Source organism: Martes martes (genome assembly GCF_963455335.1).
Source record: "Martes martes genome assembly, chromosome: 11".
NCBI lineage: Eukaryota > Metazoa > Chordata > Mammalia > Carnivora > Mustelidae > Martes > Martes martes.
The window spans coordinates 64,723,199-64,743,690 of record NC_137899.1 but is presented as its reverse complement, the minus strand read 5'-3'; the positions used below and the strand labels follow the sequence as shown (position 1 = coordinate 64,743,690).

General features: G+C 37.1%; 1 protein-coding gene across 1 annotated transcript in view; it reads right to left on the bottom strand.

Moving 5' to 3' along the window:
* Nucleotides 1-20,492, bottom strand: part of BBS9 (Bardet-Biedl syndrome 9) — a 452,280-nt gene that overhangs the window by 382,703 nt on the left and 49,085 nt on the right. The window lies entirely within an intron of this gene.

Below are 20,492 nucleotides of genomic sequence, written 5' to 3'. Positions count from 1 at the left end.
GCCTACTTGTGATCTCTATCAAATAAATAAATTAAATATTTTTTAAAAATAAAATAAAATAAAATTTAAAAATAGGGCACCTGGGTGGCTCAGTTGGTTAAGCAACTGCCTTCGGCTCAGGTCATGATCCTGGAGTCCTGGGATCGAGTCCCACATCAGGCTCCCTGCTCAGTGGGGAGTCTGCTTCTCCCTCTGACCTCTCTCCTCTCATGCATATTCTTTCTCTCTCTCTCTCAAATAAATAAATAAAAATATTTAAAATAAAATTTAAAAATATATTTTAAAAAATAGTTAAGAACTCAGTCTATAGAATCAGATCCACCCAGGTCCAAACCTCAGCTCTGCACTTAGCAGCTGTGTAAACTCAAGCAAGAAATTTTAATTTATAAACAACAGTTTCCTCATCTATAAAATGAAGTTAATCACAATGACTTGACAAGATTGTTTCTGAAATTAAATACTGCATACAAAGAATTTAACACAGACTAATTCATAAACTATGCTAATAACGTAGCTAGTAGTAGTAGTATAAATAAGAATGTCTCATGTTAAAAGTTTAAAAATACAAATCTAAATAATCACAAAACTCTATTCAAAAGTAAATACCATGATCGCCACATTCACATATTAAGACCCACTTAAGAAAACACCGAGAGGGAAAAAATTAAATATGCCTCAGTCAACTTTAAATCTATGTTAATGGAGAGAGGCAAACATTTACTAACTATAGGAGTTAGGAAATCAAACTGACAATTAATACCACTTGGTTTACAACAAAGTGGCAAAATCCTTTGGACCAGTAGCTACCGGCAAAATAGACTCAAATAAATATTTAATAACCCTTTGGGTTTTTAGGATTCTAAACAGAAGTTATGTCAGACATCATAGATGAAGAGAGAAAAGAAGTCCTTGATCTCAAGGAACTCACAGTCCAGTGAAAGAAGCAGAAAAAATTATAAGATAGGGATGACACATGTTACATAGAAACACATAAATGGTCTTAGAGTTCCACATAAAAGGCATACCTAAGACTGGGGAAAGAGGGCAAAGGTAGATACAACTGATTTCAAAGTCCTCCCACCAAAAAAAGTGAAGCCTGAATCAAATTTTGAAGGATTAGGACTTGGTTAAATGAAAAACTGAAGGGCAATGTATTTGACTGTGTAGGCAGAAGTATGAGAAAGTATTGTTTCAAGCTGGAGTCTGAAGTAAGATCAGACCAGAGGGTTCAGTAGGGCCAGTCACTCATATAATCTCTGTTACTCTTCTTGTAAGTGATGGGAGCCATGAGGAATTTTAAGCAGGGCAAAGATATGACCAGATATGTGCTTTAAAAGAGTACCTTAAAGCAGCAGAATAGAGAACTGGAAGGAGGGAAGAAACAGGGAGCCTAGAGAGCAAGATTTTTCAAGCAAGATAAGAGGTATGTAGACTAGCAGGGAGTCTCTTCCAGTAAAGCAGATGAGAAACAGAGAAAACCCAAATTAAGGCAATGATGGTAGAAATAGTGATGAAACAAATTATTCCTCAATTTTCTTTTTTTAAGTTTTTTTTTTTTAGTAATCTCTGCTGTTCGGGAAACCACAGAACCAACAGAAATCAAGGCCAATGACCCTGACCCTTCAATTCATGTGATAAAAAAGATATCACCCAAGTCCATCCATTATGCTAGCCTAGAAACTATTCCCCATCAGTCATAAACCAATTTGATGATTTGGTTATAAGAGAAAGAAAACAATTTTAAAGTTACAGTTCCATATAATCTCCATCATTTCTATCAAGAGTCATGTGCATGAGTCTTTGACTTCTTAGACAAAGACACACAAACACACAAATATACACACACAATTGGAAATAAGAAAATGTTCCCATTTTCAGTAGAGTTCATGCTACATAGATAAGAGACTAAAGTTATATTCAAATGCACCAGAGTGTCTGCTACTGCTAATTACATATTGGTTTCTTTTCATTCACAAAGAGCCCCTCATTTCACTGTGTATACATTGCAATGTTTTCCTCTTAGGATTAAAATTCTTGTACTATATTCTGTGTTTAACCAAGAATACTTCTTCTAAATACATATATTTACATTATGTTATTGTGTATGTGATATACATATTTATATTATATTTATATTAAATGTATAATATATTTATATTCCATTAAATATTTCTATAAATACAGGGATAGAGATAGAGATAGAAATAGAGATAGAGATGGTTTTTTCCTCAAATGTAAACATGATTGCCTTTTCAAAATACTCTCCTTATTTAAAATTCAAACACAAATGCATTTTCAAATTCAAACTTGCCACATACCTCAGTGAAGAACAATTTGGCAAGATTTGTAAGGTTGTTAGAAATTTTTAAAGCGATTATAAGCAACTAAAATTCACTCTAGTATATGAACAATACAAAAGCTTTATCTTCAGTTACATGAATTGCCTAAAGCATTCTAGATTTATTCCAAAATTAAAATATTCTACAATTCCTGCCTAGCAACAAAGTTGGTTATTTTTTTTTAATTTATTTCTTTTATTTGAGAGACTAAGAATGTGCAGCTAGGAGGGGCAGAGGGAGAGGAAGAGAGAGTCTTAAGCAGTCTTTACACTGAACATGGAGCCTGACACAGGGCTCAATCCCAAAACCCTGAGATCAAAATCTGAGCAGAAACCAAGGGTCAGACACTTATGGACTCCGCCACCAAGGCACCCCCACAAACTTGGTAATTTAAAAGCAAAGGAATTATTTAATCAAGGACGTAATTTCCCACAGTAGAAAGCAGTTTCCCTGTTTTTCTCTTATTATTAAAATGAAATAACCAAAAGAAGACATTTTAGTTCCAAACTAAATTATTTTAAAATAAATGCTTTTTAATGGAGTTCGTGTACTCGGTGATTTCAATCTCATAGATTTTTTTTTAGATTTTTTTTTAAGATTTTTTTTTTTTAATTTGACAGACAGAGATCTCAAGTAGGTGGAGAGACAGGCAGAGAGAGAGAGAGGAGGAAGCGGGCCTCCCGCTGAGCAGAGAGCCCGACGTGGGGCTTGATCCCAGAACCCTGGGAACCATGACCCGAGCCGAAGGCAGAGGCTTTAACCCACTAAGCCACCCAGGTGCCCCTCATACATATTTTTTAAGACCAAAATATAATTACCAGTCATTCATTCCAGACATTAATTCCTTGCTATATATCTGGAACTGGGCTATGTACTACAGATTAAAAGTAAGAATAAAATATAGCTCTTGATCTCGAGAAAGAAATACTGAAACAAATCATTACACCATAACTTAATACATGCAGTAGTTAAAGTTAAAGTAGTTAAAGGTAAGGTGTAAACAAATTCTGTAGAAATAAATAAGCAGAAATAACCAAACCAAAAGCTAGAACAGGAGGGCTTTACAGAGCAATAGACACAAGCAGAGGTGGGCTTCCAAGAAGTCTCTGGGGGCTGTTGATGAGCCATCAGTTGATAAATGCAACTGGGACAGGAGAAACAACATGTGCATAAAGCACTGCTAAACTTGTAAAAGAGGGTTTAGATTTTTCTCTTACACTTTAGAAAAGGTACATGGCTTTAATTTTGTAGTTGTAAAACAAATTTCTTAATCTAAATCAAAACCATAAAACATGATTTCTTTCCCCTTACCCTTACTTTGCCAAGTGAAATTTTATAACTTACATTTAAAAGGTGGGCTTGGAATGTTTCATTTTATTGTTATTACTTCATCCTAGTTTCAGAATTAAGAGGGGTGTTGGCATTTGTTTTGCCCTAGTTGGTATAAGATTAAATGTAAACTGGTAAATATATGAATTGGGTAACTTATAATAGGCAAATAATATATGTATAAAAGAAGGTAACACATAGATCTCATTCCTTTACTAACAAAATACAGTATGTCTGCCTGAGAATCAACTACCTTCATAAACATGATCATACTCAAAACCACTTAAATCTAGCCTCTATGTTTATGGACATAATTGTGTACAACATAGTTTTATATGTAACAGAAATCACCTCAATGGTGAAGACTCAGTCTAACCATAAGAAGACTCTGGCAAACATCAGGGACACCTGCATAGCTCAGTGGGTTAAGTATCTGCCTTGGGCTCAGATCATGATCCCAGGGTTCTGGGACTGAGTCCTGTGTCAGGCTCCCTGCTCAGTGGGAAGACTGCTTCACCCTCTCCCTCTGCCCTCCCCCATGCTGGTACTGGCTCTCCCTCTCTCTCTCTCTCCCTCTCTCAAATAAATGAATAAAATCTTAAAAAAAAAAAAAAAGACTGGCAAACATCAAAGCAAATCATAAATGCAGATCAACTGAGAACAGTCCCAATATCCCAACCCAGGAATGCTTTTCACATTCAGCAATATAGGGTCAGTAAAAAAGTATCAGTGGCATGCACTCTGAATCTCTCAACATAGAAATATGTCATGATACCAACACGTACTCTTCTCATTTGAAGATATGTTGACCCCCAACAAGCATTACAGTTGTATTATGTGTACTCTGCCATTTGTCAGTTACACAACTTTAAAGAAATTCTTTAAACCTTGGTTTCCTCATCTGTAAAATAGACTACAGTTACACAACTCTCAGCAAAATAACTGGCATATAGTAAGCACTCAATAAATTCTATTATGAGACTTTCAACTGATGTAGGTGATTACATGAGGTCAGTAATCACCAGTAATGTACTTGGTACAAGTCAGCATGTAACTCATGTCAGTTTCTGATACTGGTTTCTTCCTTTTCTTAGGACTGGGATACTAGCATGTATTTACCTTACAGTATCTAACAAAGAGCTTCCCAGAAGAAGTCTGTGTAAATCCTAACTAAATAAGAAGGCTTGTGTAACTACTTCTGAGTATTCAGCTATCTCTCAATGTCACATGTGGTTCATAAGCTCTGGCTTCACCAGTTCAGTTACTGCACACTATAAAAATAATACCCTGAATTTACAAAAATGGCTTTCTTACCAGGAACTTAAGCCACTTCTAAGTAACAGTTCATTACTGACAATGACAGGATCAGGCAAATACAGAACCACATTTTAAGGGAAACCCAAGGCTAAAAAGAGGATATGTTCTATACTGACAAAGTCAGTCAATGGCGAAACAAAGACACAAACTCAGAATATTTTGCCTCAAGTTGATAGTTTTTTCCAACCCAGATTGCATTTCTTCACAGGTCAAAAATACATTGATACATTGATTCACATCAGTTTTCCAAGTCTTCACTCAGTACATATAAAACCTAAATACAGTTGTGATTAAACATTTATAAAAGGAACAATGTCAAAATCTTTTCTTTATTAAGGTATATCAATGTATCTTTTGCTGTAATGTCTGAAGTTTATGGTGTGTCTTTCTGCTCTTTTAGGGAGGTTGGCTTATTATATTAAGTGTAATTGTTTTTAAACCTACTACAAATAATAAAACTGTACACAAAATTTCATGTTTTCATCTTATGAGTTTTTATAGTTCATCTTGTTTCCTCTGGCCATTTGCTTTTAATGTGCAACCAGTGAATAGTATGTTTTTTTATGTTTCACATTTAAAAATGCAGCCTTCTGAAAGTTCAGCCAGAAATGTCCATTTCAAAAAGCTTACTTCAGCCAGTTGGCTTTGTCAGTGGCATATATGCAAAGTGAAAATGTAACCAATAGTGATTTTCTGCAGTTCAGATGGAATCACTTAGCATATTCAACAATGTTTCCAGTCCATGACTCAAAAGGAATGTCCTTCAGCAAGCAAGTGTTTCTTTTAAACATCAGACCAGCTACTGTTGTTTGAACACCAGTGTTATCTTGGCATGGTTGGAATAATATATGTATATCCTGAGGATTATAAATGCTATCCTGTATCAAAATACAATCAGAATATATTTGCCTTATAAATAATGTATGGAGTCAACACAAAATTTAAGTAACCAGCAGATAGAATTTGGGGAACTAAAATTTTTGAATTTTAATCATTTCCTCCATTTTCATAGCTTCTTTAAGCTCAAAATACTGCACAGATACAATAATGGCTCATGTAAGCAGAAATACTAAATGTCAAAAAAATCACCTTTACGTTAAAAAATTAGGACCTGCAGGGGCACCTGGGTGGCTCAGTGGGTTAAAGCCTCTGCCTTCGGCTCAGGTCATGATATCAGGGTCCTGGGATCAAGCCCCGCATCGGGCTCTCTGCTCATCAGGGAGCCTACTTCCCCCTCTCTCTCTCTGCCTGCCTCTCTGCCTACTTGTGATCTCTGTCAAATGAATAAATAAAATATTTTTAAAATTTTTTTTAAAATTAGGACCTGCAAATAATCTTATATATGCTCTTTTCTGTCACACAACAAATGGCTGTTTTTAAGAAAAACTACCAAAAAATTAACAACTCGGGAAATGACAGATGTTGGCGAGGATACGGATAAAGGGGGAACCCCCTTTACACTGTTGGTGGGAATGCAAACTGATGCAGCCACTCTGGGAGAAGTAGAAGGCTGTGAGACAGATCCCTGAGAGACCCTGGTATTCACCGACCTGAGCCTGCACAAGGACAGAATGTGCAGGATTGACCAGGGATAATGGTTACAGGGGAAGGAATGGAACAGATACCAAGAGTCAAGCAGTTCCGGGGGGTATTAAAGGCCTGGCCCAGCTGATATGAGGAGACTCCATTAACACCTTCTAAACACCCTGAGAAATACTGCTGCTCCTTTAAAAGTAAGAAAGGGTAGATGGAGAGGAGAAGGGAGTTGAGGGAAATTGGAAGGGGAGGTGAACCATGAGAGACTATGGACTCTGAAAAACAACCTGAGGGTTTCGAAGGGGCGGGGGGTGGGAAGTTGGGGGAACCAAGTGGTGGGTATTAGGGAGGGCACGGATTGCATGGAGCACTGGGTGTGGTGAAAAAACAATGAATACTGTTACGCTGAAAAGAAATAAAACATAAAAAAAAAAAAGAAAGAAAACATAGGAATTGTTCCAGATTAAAAGGAACCAAGAGACTCAGCATGACTGGGTAGAACGTGTGGTCCTGGGTTTGATTCTTTGCTCTGAAGAGCATTATTGGGATAATTGTGAAGCTTCAGTGGATATCTGGGCGGAGGGTATGTAGGAATTCCCTACGTTATTCTTTCAACTTTTCTGTAACTTAGAAACTCATTAAAAGTAAATCTTTGAAAAAGGTGACTAATATCTAATTTTAGCTTTTCTACCTTTTTAGCTTGATCTTTGTTCTTGGTAACAGCAAAGGTGTATATACTCTAAGTTGTCGCTTCTTTTCATAAATAATATATTTAAACTTAAAAAAAAAAAAAAAGTAAGAACCTTGCCCCAGAGTAAGCCCTGCTGTAGACCTACTTAACAGAGCCTAAAACCAAGCCTTAACCGCAAGGAAGAGAGTTTGCCAGTTAAGATATCTCAAGTCAAAGAAGTTTAGGAAATACCATGGACTTCCCACAGATCTGCCCTACAAGAACATAAAATCAAGCTGTCACAAGATCAAAGTGATCAGCCAGTAACTGAACTTGTTATTTTCAGTCTTTTTTTTATCTTAGCTTCTCTGCTGGATATGTAGAGGTATCTCACTGTGGTTTTAATTTGGATTTCCTTGGGGCCTAACAATGCTGAGCATCTTTTCGTGTCCTTATTGGGCCAATGGTATATCTTCTTTTGTGATATGTCTCTCCAAATATTTAAAATGTCCATTTTTTAAAATTGGGTTATTTTCTTATTGAGCATTAAGAATGCATTATACGTTCTGGATGCAACTCATTTGTCAGCTATATGCATTGTGAATATTTTCTTTCAGTCTGAGGCTTGCCTTTTCATTTTCTTATAAAAATGTTTTCTTATCAGGGCACCTGGGGGGCTCAGTCAGTTAAGTGTCTGCCTTCGGGTCAGGTCATGATCCCAGGGTCCTGGGATCAAGTCCCATATCAGGCTCCCTGCTTAGCAGGGAGTCTGCTTCTCTCTCTCTGTCTCCTGCACTCCCATGCTCCTGGACTCACTCTCTCTCTCAAATAAATAAAATCTTGATTTAAAAAAAAAGTTTTCTTTTGAAGTTATCTTTTGAAGATTAGATTTTAATTTTGGTGAAGTATAATTCATTTATATTTTCTTTCTTTTATAGTTAGTGCTTTGAATGCCTGAGAAATCTTTGCCTACTCCAAGGTAACAAAAATTTTCTTTATAAAAATAAATATTTTTTTCTTTGACAAGTTTAATAGCTTTAGCTTTTAAACTTAGCTCTATAACCCATTTTATGCTAAATCTTGTAGTTCTTCTTCTTGCTTTTATATAGATTTATTTTCAGTTATGGAACCAATGTTATATTCCTGCAAAAAACTTCCAATTGGTCATGACAGGTTATCCATTTTTTATACTGCTAGATTCCATTTGCTAATATTATTTTTACATCTGTGTCAATGAGGGATACTGACTGTAATTTTTCCTTATTATAATATCTTTGTCAGCTTTAGTATCAAGACTATATAGACCTCATAAATGGATTGGGAAGCATTCCTTCCTCATCTATTTTTGGAAGGAGTTTATATAACACTGATATTATCTCTTCCTTAAACACTTAATATATTTCACCTGTGACATTATCTAAGCGAGAAATATTCTTTGTAAAATGGTTTTTTATTATGAATTCAAAAAACTGAATAGATAAAGGGCTATTAAAACTTTCCATTTCTTCTTGTGTTGGTTTTTAGTAAATTACGGTCTTGAAATCATTTGTTTATTTCATCTTGGTTATTAAATGATTGGCATAAAGTTGTTCATAATGTCCCTTTATATTCACTTTAACATGTCTGAGATCTAAAAGTCTTTTAAAAAACAGAGTTTCTAGATTCACAGAAAAATGGCGGTCACTTAGTTCCAAAGCCCTTCCTCTTTTACTCCACTGGGGCGGGCGATAGAACATAAAACTACATGGACCCTGAACCTTCTGCATTACTGTGATACAGAGAATACTGCAACCTCCACCTTTTGTGGACGGGGGAATTCTAACAGCAATTCTACCATCAGCTCAATGTTACTACCAGAAACCTAAGAGTATAAAAAGTAAAGAAGGAAAGGCTGATAAGATTCTTTGAAAAGGAACAAAGGAAAGCAGAGATCTTAGGGAAAGCACAGATAAAAATCAAAGAAAAAAGTGAAAAAATAATGAATCTAGCTACAGGGAAGGAACCTGAAAGTATGCAGGATTCCAAGGGGCAGTCTTAGAGAAGCACTTGATTTTGGGAGTGAGTTAGCTAGAAAGAGAAGGAACAGAGGTTTGTTTATTGTAGTGATAAGGTCAGAAAACATTCTGCAACTACTTTACATGTGTTATAAGAATATGTAAATGAATTCATGTGTGAATGTTGTTGGGAGCCATGGAAGAAGGGATTCCAAGCCATTGGAAGAAGGGATATAAATATGGAATGGGAAAGGAAAAAACCATGTAGGGACAGACTTAAATTGGAGATATTGGTGTGAACTCATGGTATCTAAATAATGTATATGTCTAATTTGATGCATGTTCATCTGCATATATGCATATTTCTGTGCATGTTTCCATGTACGTGCTTATGCATGTATGTATGTGTAAATGTATGAACATGTACATATTTGTAGCTTTGTCCTCTAAAAGGGCCTAAAAGCAAAGATACCAGGTAACATGAGCACACCTAGCACTCGGATCTCAGTCTCTAATACCATTTCCACTAACAGGAGCCAGGACTCCCCAGAGAAATAGCTTATTCCATGGCTAGAGCAGGATAGGTATAAGATGATCCTGGTAACATCCTGCTATGCTATAAAGTTTTAAAAGTCCTAAAAATAATAATAATAATAAAAGGTATGTCACAAGGATACAGGAGCTAGCTTGAAGAGTCTTCCATTGGCCAAATTTGGGACAAAAGAAGCACCAAAATAATTAAGTTCAATACTGACTTATAAACTATTAAGAAAAATAGAAATTCCATGAGTCCATGCTAATGATAAGTAGACAAATGAATAAATGAGGGAGAAGGGAAATCTACTATGTATAGAACACTTAGGGCCAAATGGCAAATATAAAAGAAGTGCTGATTTAGAAAAATCATCTTGCAACCATCACTGTAAAGATTTTATCAGGCAAGAATCATCAATGAATGATAAATTTAAGGGGAAATTTTAATGAAAAGCAGGATATGTACACTGCTTACTAGTAGCAATGGGGGAAAACAGTAATTATATAGTGGAGAAATCAGGCAACATCTTGACCAGCAGACCAAAATTAATCATCGATGAAGGTGACTCTACATGATACTATACAGAAAATGCAGTATTACCTATTCTTGGCAGCAGTATACTAGTCTGGCCAAGAATGTATAATCCTAATGTCACAAGGAAACAACTCATAAACAAAATGAGAAATGTTTTCTTTTTTAAGTAGTGAGAGAGACTCTTCAAAAACATCAATGTCATAAAAGACAAGGAAAGGCTGTGAAAATTTCCCAGCTTAAAAGAGGCTGAAAATGAATACAGACTGGACTAGATCTTATAACAGGGGGGCGGGGGGGTGTTATAAAGCACCTTTTTACCTTATTAGAACAGACAAAATTTGGATTTGGGTATTAGAAAAGATAAAAGTATTATATCAATGTAATTTTATGAAATTAATAACTGTACTGTGGTTATATAAGAATATTCCTATTCTTAAAAAATATACACTCTTTAAAGAGTTTAGGGATAAAGGGCCATGATGTATGTACTCTCATATAGTTCAGAAAACAACAACAAAAAATTGTGCATGCATGAGAGAGTGAGCACAAGAGAAAGAAAGAAAGAGGTGATAAAACAAATGAGATAAAAATATTAACAATGGAGAAATCTGGTTAGAGGGTATAAAAATGTCTTTTAAATTATTTTTAACTTCAGAGAAAACAAAGAGAAGAAATATAATCATGCCTCACTGAGTAGTGTCTACACAGCCATAATAATGTAAATTCTTCTATTAGTTACAGAAAAGGTCAAGCTGCCACAACAAATATACCCCAAAATACAATTAAATTAGATAGTTTACATTTATTCTGCTAACTATAGAGACAATTTCTTTTCTTAACTCTTCCCACACCTCTATTAGTAATCCCACTTCTTTAAGTCTCTTTGTTTGAACCATCTGCCATGACCCTGTTTCCTGCTGGGATTTTAACTAATATAGTATGTAGGAATTTGGGGACTGGTTTGCTCACATAGCTGATGAATGCACAGATGATTTCCCTAAGGGAGCAGGGAGAAAAAACAACAGAAATACATGTCATGCAATGGAATCATAATTGTTCAAATTATTATTGGTACAGCATGGGATAAAGGGCTAGCTGAAGACCTGGCTTTGAGAGATAAATGGCTATTGCACTTGATTGTTTGATGACAACAGTAATTACAAAGACTCCTTAAGTGGGCAATCTGCTCTCCTTAAGGATTTATAAAATAAAAAAGCTTGGGACCTTGAACTCCCAAATCAAGGTACAGGTGGAGAACCTAAAAGCATCTATGATGGCCATTTAACTGGGTGATGGTGTGCAAATGAAAGGGAAATACACAGACCTTCCAGGTTCATTAATCCCTGAGAATGTCAAATGTCACATGATCCACTAGTCAAAGTGGAACTTACAGAATTTCAGATACAAATGAAGATTTCACCCAAGTCTTTCCCACAGTAAATCCGGCAGGTGCATAGACCCATCCTGACATTACTTTCCCATTGATGTAATACGAAGTTGGAACAGATATACTTATAAATAGCTGAATCCCTACCTTAGCTTCTGCTAAGGAAGAGTATTATGAAGGTTATTATGATAGCAGAGAGACTAACTGGAATCCCTTGGAACTTCTCCCAACCCACCAAAAGAGCACACTTTTCAAAATCAATACTCATCACTAAGGAAACTGCAGAGATTAGTGACACCATCAAAGACTTAAAAAACACAACAATGATGTATCCTCATTCATAATCGTGTTTGGCCTATGAAAGAGCCAAATGGATCTTGGATAACAACTATGGATTATCGTAAACTTAGGAGAGATTCCAATTACAGCTGCTCTTCAAAACTAAGATATATTTAGTAGAAAAGGTCAACATGGCTCATGAAACTTGGTGCAAATCAATTAAACTATTACAATTCTTAATCTAAATGAATAAAGACAATCACAAGTAGCTCCTTTTGCCTGTCAAAGATAGTACAGTTTGCCACCACAGCCACTCAGTTATAGCACAGAAAGCAGGCCACAGAGAAGGTGTCTGAGGCCAACAAGCAAAGAACCCTGAGGCCAAAGGAGGCCAAAGAAGCTCAGGCTAAAATTGAACAACATCACCTGCAGAGGAAGAAAGAGTTCAAGGACAAGGGAACTACAATTCTTGGATGCCAGTGCAGCACTGAAGTGGAGAAGATCCAGGGGGTGACCATCCTCCAGAACTACTTCCAGAAAAACACAGATGAAGTCCTGGAAAACCTTTCAGTCTTTGTCTGCAACATCCCACCCCTTGAATTTTCAGAAATTCAAGAAAATTGTCTCATTAATGGTTAGGGGGGAAAGAGTCTGTCCCATGGATTGGCATTTCAGATGCCTTCATGGAATATGAAGATTTAGCAAAGTTCAAGTTTAGATTCTTATGAAAAGCCACGAAATTATTGCCATACATTATGTGGCAGGTCCCTGTACTTTTGGAGACTGTCCTTGAATTTTAGAAGCAATATGTCATACATTCAAATAGAGTTGCTACTTTTAAGTAGAGCCCAGAGCAAGAGAGGGCTCTGAGGTTGATAAACGCTACAATGTAAGCTGATCTTCTATGGCCCAAAAGACCCAGTAGTACTTGAATTACCTATGCCAGACAGGTTTACTCTATATAGCCTCTGAAAACCCCCAAAAGAAGGGCCATTGTACAGACCCTCAGGTAATCTGTCAACAATTATTCTTCATTTGAAAAACAGCTCCTACTTCTGCAGGGCCATGATACAGACAGAACATCTAGTTACAGGACACCAAGTGACTACATGACCAGAGCTGCCCATCATAAAATGGGTTACCCAATCCACTGACTCACAAAATTGAGTGTGTGAAACAGTGTTTTATCATTAAAGAGAAATGAAATATATAAATAAGAAAAGAAGGCATAAACTGAATAAGTACCTACTCTAGCTGCTTCACGGCTCTTCCATGACCTCATGTGGAGTTCCCTATGACCAACGAACAGAAGAAGAAAAAAAAAAAACCCACAGTCTTGGGTTACAGATGCATCTACATGATACGCTGGCAGCACGGATAAGCTGTAACCTCAGTTTCCCACTCCATAGTTTCCTTGAAAAACAGTAACAAAGGAAAATCTTCCCAATGAGTTTAACTTCGAGCAATACATCTTGTTCTCACTTTACTGGGAATGTGAGACAGCCTAAGATTCAGATTTATATTAATACATGGGTAATGGCTAATGGGTTGGGATCAAGAAAGTAGAAAGAAAAAGACTGAAATATTGGTAAAAAGGAAGTCCAGAAAGGAACTGTGTGAAAGGACTTCTCAAAATGGACATACTTTGTGAAGACATTAGAGATTCTAGTTCCCAGGAAAAGAAAGCTTCCAGCAAGAAACACAGTCATAGTTCTATGAAATTTGAAGCTGAGACTGCTGCAGTTGGGATTCCACCACAGGCAAAAAAAAAAAAAAAAAAAAAAAAAAAAAAAGGTTAATGTGCCAACAGAGTGCTTTCTCCCTATATTAAGAGGAAAATGGGTGGCTGTTGCACAATGGGAACAGATAAACTATGTCTAAAATCCAAGGGATTCACTGGCCAGCTCCTTAGTATTATTCCTATGTCCAATAACAAACTTAATGAAAACCTATGTTAACCCAATAAATACAGGATGCGTAAGGACTCAGATCTTTGAGGTATGAAGGCAAAGAAGCCTGACTGGCCAGTGTGTGAAAAAATATAAGAAGAATGTAAAATAGGTAGTGGAGAAATGAAGTTATGATTATCAACTTCAGTCTGTTGACCAGCTACAAAAATGGAGAATGTTACAGCCAAGCACATTTTACATTAATTATTTCTTCACCATCCCACTCCGTTTCCCACTAGGTTAAATGATGAGCACTAGTGATGACTACTTTGCAATTCTGGTTTCAGATGGGAAAATGACAAAAATATCACCCTGCAACAAAAGGTGACTAATGAGACTTTGTGTCTCCCCTGCTTGGATGAAGAGGAAGAGGAAGGGCCCCTCTCCATGGCTCCTGCTCTTAATAAACCCTTAAAATAATACCATTACTTCCTTCTGTGCTAACCCTAGAAGTGGTAAACCCTCCAACCCTAGAATTGGTAAAAGCTGATCTACTCCAGATAATATTTGGATGCTTCATTATTTGTTCCCTTAACTCTGCCTACACCTGTCAATGATCCCTTCACTAAAATCTCCTAGATTTTAGATGACTAAAATCATCTGAGGTAAGTTTTATTTCCTACTGAGATACTAATACAAAAGTATATGTGGAAATTTGAAATTGTGTTCCAATTTAGTAAAAATAAATAAGGATGATTTGTTTTGTTTTTTTTATTTTTTTTAAAATAATCTCTACGCCCAACATGGGGCTCAAACTCACAACCCTGAGATTAAGAGTCGCACACTCTATTGACTGAACCAGCCAGATGCCTCAGAATCATTAATTTATAATCTTTGTCACATGAAAGCTACAGAGCGGCATTTCTCATGGTATGGTGTGCTGATCTTCTGTGGTTTCTGTATAAGAATTATCTGGGGTTGTCCATCAAATGATGAATGGATAGATAAAATGTGGTACATATCCATACAGTAGAATTAAAAAAAAAAAAAAAGAATTAGCTAGGATACTTTAAAATGAAGATTCCTAGGCTTCATTCCAAACTTTCCAAATCAGAATTCCCAGAAATGAGGCCCTAGGCAAAACACTTTCAGTACATCTTCCCAGAAAACACTTTGCACAGTAAAATTTAAGAACCATTGTTCAAAAGCAGTCATTATCAAAGTATAGTTCCCCACACCAGCAGTATAAGCATCATGCAGAAACTTGTTAGAAATGTAAATTCTTGGGCCTCATCCCAGTCCTACTGAGTCAGAAACTCTGAGAGTGGGGCCTACCAGTCCTGTGTTTCAATAAGCCCCCCAGGTGATTCTGGTGGACATTGAAGTTTGAGAACCACTATTGTAGAGTTTTGTCTTTTCTCTGCACAGCAAATGTGTGATTTCTGCTAACCACCATCTGTTCCCAAATTCTATGTGATCCAAATAGGTCTAACTCAATCCCCACAACCTACCAGAGAGCTAAGAAATTAACCAAGACCTTACCCAACATTCTCTGACCTTAGTGATGGGCTCATTCCAATTATAAAATGAGTAAGTCCTGGAGACAAAAGATACAGTATAGAAAATACAGTTGTAATAGCAAAGTATAGTGACAGATGGGGGCTACACTTGTGGTGAGCACTGCATAATTATAGAGTTGTTGAATCACTATGTTGTACACCTGAAACTAAGGTAACATTGTATATCACCTTCAATTTTTTAAGTAAAAAATCAAACAAATTAATAAAAAATAAACTGGTCAAAAAATGATCTTACAGGGCGCCTGAGTGGCTCAGTGGGTTAAGCCGCTGCCTTCAGCTCAGGTCATGATCTCAGGGTCCATCGGGCTCTCTGCTCAGCAGGGAGCCTGCTTCCCTCTCACTCTCTCTGCCTGCCTCTCTGCCTACTTGTGATCTCTCTCTGTCAAATAAATAAATAAAATCTTTAAAAAAAAAAAAAGAGTTTCCTATTTAAAAAAAAAAAAGATCTTACAGTAAATCACAGACTAACATAGTATTCATCTCCTTTCCCTAAAGAAACCATATTAGAATGATAGTAATCCTTGCATCTGCCAAAATTAAGAATACCCCCATTCTCTGAGCAAAACCAATCCTATTGATAGCAATGAAAATGAAACTGTTAAGAAACTAAGAGACAAAGTCCTGTCAAATGTTTACACTCCCTTTATAGTCCCCATTAATTATCATGCCAAGTACTCAGATATTACTTGCCCTGCTGCCAACCATGTGCCTGAGGTGGGATTACTCAACCGTCTGAACATTCACTGGGTCCCAGAGGTGAAACCACTCACTCAACTGTGGGGGCAGACAACCAAGCTTTTTGCCCATGACTTACAGCCAAGCTTCTGTAATCATGACCTGGCAAGCATTCTGACCCCCTTTATTATTATTTCACTCAGGGCAGAAATTAAGAGCCTGTAGAGACAACCACTCACATTTTCTTTACCTGACTAGTGACTCTGAGGCACTATATCAAAAGAGTTAGTATGACTTCCTATTTCAAGATTGCTAATTAAAGACTATTATGTCCTCTTCTCCTCTAAAAAAACCACTCCAAACAAAAAGAAGTAAAATAAACAGACATAAACTCCTTCAAAGAAATCAAAAGACCTGTGGTAAGTCTAACCACAATCTATGAAGATGGGAAGTGAACACAGAAAAGGTGAACAATACTAAAGGGCACAGCAAGGTCAAATCTAAATGCCTGAAGAATATATTTATTCACCTCATAAAATTCTAAAAAGGCTCAGGAAGTAAAAGCACCAGCTATCAGAGAAAGTGAGGTAAGATGGGATCTGAAGACAAGAGAGTTATCTAAACATCTATGTAAGTAACAGATACACAGACCTTCACAGAAAACAGAAAGCATAATCTCAGGAGAAGTTGAACAAAACAAGGGACTCCAGATTAGAGGGACACAGATATAAAATAGCATGGGAATGGAGAAGTAACTTAAAATACATAGTTGAAGAAAAAGTTTGTATCCTGGATAGTCAATCCTCAAATTCCCTTCCCCAACCATGGGACTAGGCTCATGATCCCCAGAAAGAAATTAAAGAAACCTACAGAGAAAGAAGAACAACTCAAGAGAAAAGACTACCTACAGCTATAGATATTTGAGTCCCCAGGAAAACAGCTAGGTAGTCCCCTAACTGCCTTCAAGAGAAGCCCACCAATTGACAAGCCCTGGCCCCTGGCCCCAGGGACACATAACTACAATGAGATACCACCACACACCCACTAGGGTTGCTATAATCAAAGAGATGGGTAATAACAAGTATTGACAGGAATGTGGACAACCTCATCCTTGGGTGGAACCCTAGTGAATCACTGGTAGGATAAAAATAAGTTTACAACTTCGGGAAAATATTTGGTGGTTCCTCAAAAGGTTAAGCATAGAGTTAAAGTAAGACCCAGCTATTCCTAGATATACCTAGATATACACCCAAGAGAAATGAAAACTTGTATATGAATGTTCATAATAGCAACATTCACAATGGCCATAAAGTAGAAAATCTAAATATCCATCAAATATGGCTTCTTGTCCTTTTGGCTAAGATCAAGTGTTTAAATGTCCATCAACTGATGAATAGATAAATATAATGTGGTATATTCATACAAGAGAATACTATTCTACACTAAAAAGGAGTGAAATACTGGCACAAGCTACAGTACAGATAAACCTTGAAAACATTATACTAAAGGACACTTGGGTGGCTCAGTTAGTTAAGTGTCTGCCTTGGGCTCAGGTCATGATCTCAGAGTCCTAGGCCCCATAGTCCCTTGCTCAGTAGGGAGTCTGCTTTTCCCTCTCCTGCTGCTCCCCCCCTGCTCATGTTCTCACTTGCTCTCTCTCTAATAAATACAATCTTTTAAAAAAAAAAAATAGAAAGCATTATATTAAGTGAAAGAAAGCCATCACAAAAGACTTCATATTATATAATTCCATTTATATGAAATGTCCAAGGGTTTTCACAATTTCCTAAGCGTTGGAAGCAATAAAGATGTCTTTTGTTATGTTAATGAGGTGACTTCTGGCCCTTACCTAAGGATGGGGGCTGTTGCCAGGAGAACCAACCATATGATTAGAGCGTTGGAACTTTCAATCCTACCCCCCCATCCCAACCTAGGGAGGGGAGAGGAGCAGGAGGTTGAACAGATAGCCAACAGATGCCTACGTAATGAAGCCTCCATAAAAACCTAAAAGGACTGGGTTTAGAGAGCTTCTGAGTTAGTAAACACATGAAAATTTGGGGAGAGTGGAACACCTAAACAGGACATGGAAGTTCCTTTACATTGCTCTATGCAGTTCTTCTATCTGGCTATTCCAATGTCATATCCTTAACGAAAAAACAAAACAAACAAGCAAAAACCAGCAATCTAGTAAGTTGTCTGAGTTCTGTGAACAGCTCTAACAAATTAATTGAACCTAAGGAGGAAGTCATGGGAACCTCTGATTTATAGCTGGTCCATCAGAAGTACACATAACAACCTAGGCTTGGGACTGGCATCTGAAGTCTAAGGAGGGAGTCATGGGAAGTTCCAATCTGTAGCTTGTGGGTCAGAAGCACAGATAACAACATGGGCTTACAACTGGCATCTGAAATGGGGATATGGTTGGGTGCGGTGGCAGTGGAAAGTAATCTTGTAGAACTGACCCCTTAACCTGTGGGATCGGATGCTATCTCCAAATGGATAGTGTCAGAATTTAATTGAATTATAGACACCAAGTGTCTGGAGAATTACTGGAGCTGCATCCTTGCTCCACACATTGAAAACTGAGTCTCAGAACCATTTTAATGTTAAGAGGTTTATTTTGGAGTGATAAAAATGTTCTAAAATTGATGTGGTCATGGCTGCACAATTCCACAGGTATAATAAAAATCATTAAATTGTGTGCTTTCAAGAGGTGAATTGTGGAAGTGACTATCTCAACAAAAATGTTTTGAAAGAAAGATTAAATATGTAGATAGCTAAGGACTGCCAGCTAGACAACTGTCCTCTTTCCTCTCCCTCTTCCCACTTGCCATATGTAGTCAATAAGCAGGTATTTATTACCCTTCATCCTCAAAACAAAAATGAGAGAGAGAAGGGTTTTCCTCTTAATTTCTTTTTCTTTTTTTAAAGATTTTATTCATTTAGGGGTGCCTGGATGGCTCAGTGGGTTAAAGCCTCTGCCTTTGGCTCAGGTCATGACCTCAGGGTCCTGGGATCGAACCCCGCATCAGGCTCTCTGCTCAGCAGGGAGCCTGCTTCCCCCCTCCCTCTCTGCCTGCCTCTCTGCCTACCTGTGATCTCTGTCTGTCAAATAAATAAATAAAATTTTTTAAAAATAAAAATAAATAAATAAATAAATTTATAAAAAAAAGATTTTATTCATTTATTTGACAGACAGAGATCACAAGTAGGCAGAGAGGCAGGCAGAGAAGGGGGGGGAAGCAGGCTCCCTGCTGAGCAGAGAGGCCAATGTGGGGCTCGATCCCAGGACCCTGAGATCATGACCTGAGCCGAAGTCAGAGGCTTTAACCCACTGAGCCACCCAAGTGCCCCCTTTTTTTGGGGGGGGGGGGAGGATTCTCTTTAAAGAAATATTGGCCTGTCTGGGAAGAATTATAGTGATTAATACTGGTGCTAGTTCCCATGAATGTATAGGCTTCCTCTCCTCATTCTGACATCTGGAGTTCCCTAGTTTAAATTTGCTCCCCAACTGCTCACTTTAAAGACAGGCTGGCTGGCAAAAGCCCAACCTACTTTCACAGTACTTAATCTTTCTATTGACTAATCCTCAAAAAAACAAAGACAAAAACAAAAACAAACAAACAAAAAAAAAACCCTGACAACCAAATACTTGAAGAAGGCCAGAAATAAGAAAAGCCCAAGAAAAACAAAAGAACGAAATAAAAATTACTCCAGAACAAAATGTGATAATTCAAAAAGTAAAAAATTGGGAAGAAAAAAAATCCCATACCTCCAGATAACAGGAAGACCCCCAGTAACCAGAGGGAATTGACAGATTCAACAGTACAACTGAAAGCCTAGAAAACTTGAGAAATTATAAGGCTATGTAAAGAAATACATGATTTTTTTAAAAGAAATGTATGATTTTTTAAAAGATTTTATTTATTTATTTGACAGAGAGAGAGAGATCACAAGTAGAGGCAGGCAGAGAGAGGGAGAAGCAGGCTCCCTGCTGAGCAGAGAGCCCAATATGGGGCTCGATCCCAGGACCCTGAGATCACTACCTGAGCAGAAGGCAGAAGCTTAATCCACTGAGCCACCCAGGCGCCCCTGTATGATTTTTAAAAAAATGAATCTACTAGAAACATTTTCCTTTGAGTAGCACAGGACATTGCAATCATAAAGAAGGAAATATGATCCTGGTACATACTACATTGAAAAATATTTACATATCACAAGCAAAGTATGTACTACCTTTTAGAATCCTCTGTAGAGAAGTCACAGAAGATTTAGCTACCACTACAGACCAGTATATAAATGTTATTAACCTTGACAAAGTAAGAATAAAGGTGGAGTTTACAGAAGTTGAGGAACTTAAGGTAAAGAGTAATAATGGTAAAGATAAAATGATGAATGTGCTCATTTAACAAAATATGGAATCGAGGG